The sequence below is a fragment of the Elephantulus edwardii genome, unplaced genomic scaffold, assembly GCF_000299155.1.
Source record: "Elephantulus edwardii isolate Elephantulus edwardi_28Jun2011 unplaced genomic scaffold, EleEdw1.0 scaffold00006, whole genome shotgun sequence".
Classification (NCBI taxonomy): domain Eukaryota; kingdom Metazoa; phylum Chordata; class Mammalia; order Macroscelidea; family Macroscelididae; genus Elephantulus; species Elephantulus edwardii.
The window spans coordinates 25,128,343-25,134,795 of record NW_006399756.1 but is presented as its reverse complement, the minus strand read 5'-3'; positions in this window follow the sequence as shown (position 1 = coordinate 25,134,795).

Here is a 6,453-nt window from a genome sequence, read left to right as displayed (position 1 = left end):
GAAGACCCTCTATGAGATGGATTGATTCTGTGACTGGGGTAATTGGGATGGGTGTGTCAGAGGCGGTGCGGTTGGCGCAGGATAGAGCAGGGTTTAGGGCTGTTGTGCATAGGGTCGCTATGGGTCGAAAACGACTCGACGGCACATAACAACAACAACATTTCTCTTCTGCTACTTTCACTGATATTTGTTCTCCATCTATGTTTCCATGCCAACAATCCACGAGTCAACCTAATCTCCCGAAGTACCCATTGCATATTTCTCTTTAACAGTGAAACTCTTGTGGGAGATCTTGTGGTCTAGCATAAGGAACTATGATGTCAACTCAAGGGCACAAGCCTCGAATTCGCCAGCTGCTCCTTGGTAGAAAAATGGACAGTTTCCTCATGTATAATTTATGGCCTCTGAAAACCCACTGGAAGGTCAACTATGAGTCTCTTCTAATGCAATGGCTTATAGCAGCAACAAGACTGAATATTCTTTCATGTCCCAAACCTTTCATTTCCTGTTGAATGCTTGCTTATTTTTCCAAATCTTCCATTGATGTAGCCTATACTGGAAACCTTCCTTGACCTTTTCAGTCTGTCCAGTGACTCCTCTATGCAGTATATACATATGCTTTGGTAAAATAGTATATTTTCCATATTTTAATTGTCAGGAGCTTTGGTACAGTGGTTAAACACTTATAACAGAATCTACTCTTCAAATTTAACAGGTGCTCAGTGGCAAAAGATGTGGCTGGCTTCTTTTGTAAAGATTTATAGTGATAGGAAACTTTTTGGACACTTCTACCTTGTCCTACAGAGTCACTGTATATATAATTGACTTAGCAGGTATTTGCATATTATAGTTACTTGCATTTTCTTTGACTCATAAACTCAGCCCATCTTTAAATTTCCAGCATCTAAAAGACTGTCCTAATGATAAGAAACTGCATTGCAATCTTAAAGGTAAGAAACTGCATTGCAATCTTAAAGGCGCACAGTTCAAATCCACCAGCTGCTCCATGGGAGAAGGATGGACAATCTCCTCTTAGGTGATTTATTGCTTCTGAAAACCTGCTGGAGGGTCATCTGTGAGTCAATTCTGACTGGACAGCATCTAACAACAACAACAACAATAACAAAGTGCTTGGCATACAGGAAGCAAAATAGATCTTTTGAATGAATAAGCATTTCTATCTTCTTCATTAATCTGTGGGTCCTTTGAACATATGATCAATATCTTGGTCATCTTTTTGTTTGAAAGAGGAATAATTGAACTCTCATTATTATTAAGGGTTAAAGTCTCTATTTGTTCATAACATGTTGTCATTAATGGTCTGTTCAAGGCTTTTCTCTTATTTCTTTTATGCCTGTTAGTGCCTGTCCCTACTCCCTTCCTTCCTGTAAGTAATTACTGATATATTTACTGCACATTTTTATATGTGCTTATTTTTGAAAACTGAATCCTTCTAAAAATTATGTGGGCCATATTTTCAATTTCTGTAGATTGAGGCTTGTATGTTTATCTCATTTTTCTCTTTCTGCATGTTTTTAAGGTACCATGATTCTGTTACATGTACATCTAATCTGTGAATCATCATGAATATGATATGTCTCTTCTTGTCCTGCAGACTTCTGGGCCTAGAATAATACTTGTGGGATCAATTTTTAAGTTTCTTGAGCTCCTTGTGAGCTTGATTTTTAAAGCCTTTATACACTCTGCCTCATTGTCCTGGCTTCACCCCATCGTTTTCACTCAAACTGGTTTCCCTGTCCTGCTTAACACTGCTTCCTAATCATTTTCTTGTCCTAATTTGATTTCTTTTCCTTCCCTTCTCTTGCAGTCCACAGGCATTAGTCTTCATGAAACCAACTCATGTAAAATCTCCCCTGTGGATCTGGGGCTCAGGTTTGCTGTTTTCCCCCCTTCTTCCATCACTGACCTCCAAGAATACAAAGGAGGATGTGGTATAGGAGAGGCAACACAACCTTCTAGAAAAAATATTCCGTTTGGAGTCAGATAGGCCTGGGCTTCGAATCCCAGTTTGATATTTAATGTCTGTGAGTCCTTGAGAAAATTACCTAACTCTTTAAACTCCCTTTTCCTTATCTGTAAAAACAGGAAAATAAATTATGACCTTACATAGAATGTAGTGATTGAATGAGACAATTTATGTAAAACATCTGCCACATAATAGGCATTCAATAAGTGGTAGCGACTATCATTATGAATACTGCCTCTAGTGAGCATTTGGCATCTAGCATATGCTACTGTGTGTTACTGCTTAACTACTTTATGGGTTTATATCTGTCTCTTTTAAAAGTGACTAGCATGGAAGCAGTGCCCGATCTATTTCTTTTGCATGCCCCAGAGTGGTAAGAACAGGGATGGTGTCTTCATAGTTATTAAAAATAAGAAGTGCATCCCTTGAAACCTATGTTTAAACAGGTGTGTCTTTTTACTTTAAGTATATAGAATTAACTGTATATTACCAACATCAATAAAGTCTTGCTAAGTAGAGAGCCTTCTGGATTCATTTAGCCCGACTATTGCAAATCAACAACACAGACTTAAAGACATCATTTAAAAATGAGTAACTGACCCAGGCAGTTTCTTAGGGTGATAATAGATAACAGGGGTCCTCTCACCCTTATCTCACTGAATCGGAATATTTGGTGGTTACTTTTGTCTTGTGTATACTGGGTGAATCCGAAGCTCACTGAAGTATGTGACCCCTTGGAAAATGGGAGGAAGTTATTTGCCCTAGAGTCACAGACCTAAATGTTCGGCTTTCAGTCTCTTTGTTCATCCTTATGAATAAAAATGTATTATTATTTTAATATAAGAAGGCATGGTTTCTGCCTTTTAGTGTTGGCAGGAAAGATCTTGGCCTATTGTCTGGTATGTAGCTATTATTATCCTTGGTAACTCTGAGGGTTTGATGGTAGTGTTTTTTATCAACATCATTTCTCCCTGCTCTGTGAAAAACTGTCCTCCTTAAACCACCTCAGTTGAAGCTCTGCTGGCTTGATGGTAAGGATGTGAGCTGTCAACTCAAAGGCATGTGGTTTGAAACCACCAGCTGCTCCATAGAAGAAAGATGGGCAGTCTCATCCCATGCAATTTATTGCCTCTGAAAACCCACTGGAGGGTCAGCTCTGAGTCGTTTCTGACTCAACAACAAGTAAACAGGCTGAACCGAAAGAGCTCAACCTGCTGCTGTGGAGTTTATTGAAACTCATGGTTACCCTCCATCAGACGTCTGAGGCTGTACATCTCAAAGGGAGTAGACTGTGTCACCTTTCTCCCTCAGGATGGCTGGTAGATTCAAACACTCAACCTTTTCATTACAAGTGCCACACTTAACCCACCGTGCTACCAGTGCTCTTAGTTAGATCTTTATCATTGCAAAACTGACCTTGTGGCCAGCAGCATGGAGATGGGAATTTGCCAAAAATGCATTTCAGGGCTGAGAGAAGAACTGAATTAGAATCTTGTTTTTTTCAAAGGTCAGGACTGATGTGGTAGGTTTAGGAAAGGACCCAGGGCTATGCATTCTGACACACTCCTGTTGTCCACCAATTGAACTTTGAATAGCAGGTTCAGATTGCTGGTTCTCAAATCTGGCCACCTTTTAGAATCAATTTGAGGAAAAGAGGACCTTAAAAACACAGATGACTGGCTTACAGATCAGATATTTTATTTCATTAAAATGGGGTACAATTTGAAAAGCTTAACTCTGAAAACTCACTAGCGTATTCTAACATGTGGTTAAGTCTGAACACCACGGCTGTGGGGTTATTTGCTTGGAAGGTGTTCTTTATACGTAAATCAGAACTGCAATTTCAAGCAAGACATTTCATGTGTCACATTTTTTAAAAATAGAAAATAATAATGGAGTTTGTAGTAGAGCTATTTTGACACAAAAAATGTAAACATGTATATATGCACATACAGGCAAATAGATCAGTTTGAAACTTTTTAACTCATAGTGTGGCTTTGAACAAAAACAGTAACAAAACAAGAGTTGAAAGCCTGTGAAAGATGTGGTTTCACCATGGCGTTAGGGCAGAGTCTGCAGTTGAAATAATTGAGACTGAAGCTTGACTGAGCACTTGAAGCGTCAGGGAGTCTGCACACCACATTTGTGCATCGCTGCGTCTCCACTTGTCAGTACATCAGAATTAAGGCTGAACCAGATAGGTTGTTAGCCATGTCAAATTTGATTGTGGCAATGTGTTCTAAATCATGGCTGCGAGAGGCTGAGCTTGCTGACTTTTGCATCTTCCTTCCCAAATCTCAAAAGAATGATAGATGGACATATTCTTTTCAAAGTGTAAACGAGGCATTTATTTCAAAACCAGTGGCATGAGTGGGTGGACATGTATGAAAATACTCCACCTACTGGTGAGACCCAGGAAAAATGACCATTAAAAAAAAAGTGTCTCGTCAGTGTGGGTCATTTCCAGTTTCAAGCAGCATCAGTATATTTGTGATAAAAGGTATTTGATGACACACCGCTTGTGCCAAAAAAATAACTGGGAAACAATACTATAGAGCTCCTTCCCGGACTGTAGAAACTTTGAACTTCAGAACTAATTAAAAAAATAATGTTTTTGCATGGAATAGTAATATATTCAGAATAGAATTTTTTTTAAATTTTTTATTATTTTTTGTGTGTGTACCATCAAATCGGATCTGACTAATTGCCCCTCCTTCTCCAGCAGAGCATCTGGTGGATTTGAACCGCACACCTCTGGGATTGCAGTGCAGCTTCTTGCCACTAAGCCACCAGAGCTCCCTGAGAACAGAATTTTTTAATATGCCTAATGTGTTTTCATGTTTTGAACAAATGATTCTCAATTCTGCAGGAATAACAATGATACGAAATAATTTACTCAGGCCTGTTACGATCATTGCTTTAGTAATCATCAGGGCAGCCCTTTGGGGCAGAGGTCATATCATACCAGCTTTGGATTGTTGTTGTTGTTGGAACCCACCCACAGCTGACCCTCTGGAGGATTTTTGGAGGCAGCTAATTGCACAGGAGGAGATTACTCATCTTTCTTCTGTGGAGCAGCTGGTCCATTTCGAAACGGGTGCCACGGGGATTGCAGCACAGCTTCTTAACCACCAGGCACCAGAGCAGACAGACGGTCACCCAAGAAGAATGAGGGAGACTACTTAACTGGAGAAATGGTAAATAGACCCACTGTTAGGACTGGAGAATCTTGAACCCCAAGTCCAAGCTCTTAAACATGATGGATTAAGTAAGTACATCTTGACTAGCTAGTAGTTTGGTTGTGGTAAACCATTCCTCATTCAAGCTGTATGATATCTCTTGAAAGAGAAAAGTGATTTTTGTTTAAACGCAGTTTTAGTCTCGGCTTCTACTGAGAACTTTCCATGCATGAAAGAATTCCCTAATGTCGGTGATTCCTGTTAAAACCAACAGAAGAACACTAACAGTTTAACAACTTGGGCTTATTAATTATTTTAGCCACAGAGAACTCACACCGCTTAATACTGTGAGGTATCTCAGAAAGAAAGTGCTAAAAAAAAATAGAGGATTTTTACTCCACATCTCTCAGTGTTTGTCACATTGTAGTGGCTTTGTCATTGCTATGATACCAGAAGTTGTGACACTGACATTTAAATCAGCAGAGTCACCTACAGTGTGTAAGATTTAGTGGAGCTTACCAACTCAGACAGACTAGGGAGAAAACCGACTGATCTATTTCTGATTAATAGTCAATGGATCCCTGAGGAATCCAGACAAAACACTGCCTCATCTAATACTGAAAGATAAGTGTCTATTTAAAAAATCCTGTCACGGTAATATCTGCTCTTATGGGAGCTCTGGTGGCCTAGTGGCAAGAAACTGCACTGCAATCCTGAAGGCATGTGGTTCAAGGCCATCAGCCGCTCCATGCTAGAAGGATTGACGTTCTCCTTGCTTGTGATGAACTGTCTGTGAAAACCTGCCAGAGGGTCGGCTATGGGTTGGTTCTGATTCTACAGTACACAACAACAACAACAACAACAACAATTTGTATGAGGCTTTATTTTCTCTAACTTTCTTACTTCCAACATATTCTAGGAACTGTCTTTTATTCCTAAAGTTCTAAAATTCACATTAGGAACAGACACTACATGGCTTAGTGGCACTCGTCAACTGAGGGTTTGAGTGATGGTTAGAATCCTGGCAGTTGCATTGTGGGAATTTCCAAGTTTATGAGTTAGTGTGTCTTTCCCTGGGTGAACGATAAGGAGCTGTGCAGCCAACCCAGAGACAGGTGGTTGGAATCCACCAGCTGCTCCTCAGGAGAAAGATCGACCATCCCCTCCCTTGCGATCCACAACCTCTGAAAACCCACTAGAGGGTTAGCTGCAAGTTGAGCCTGACTCAACTGCAAACAACGATTGGATACATATATTATGCTACAAGCAAAAACTCTTGTCACAATC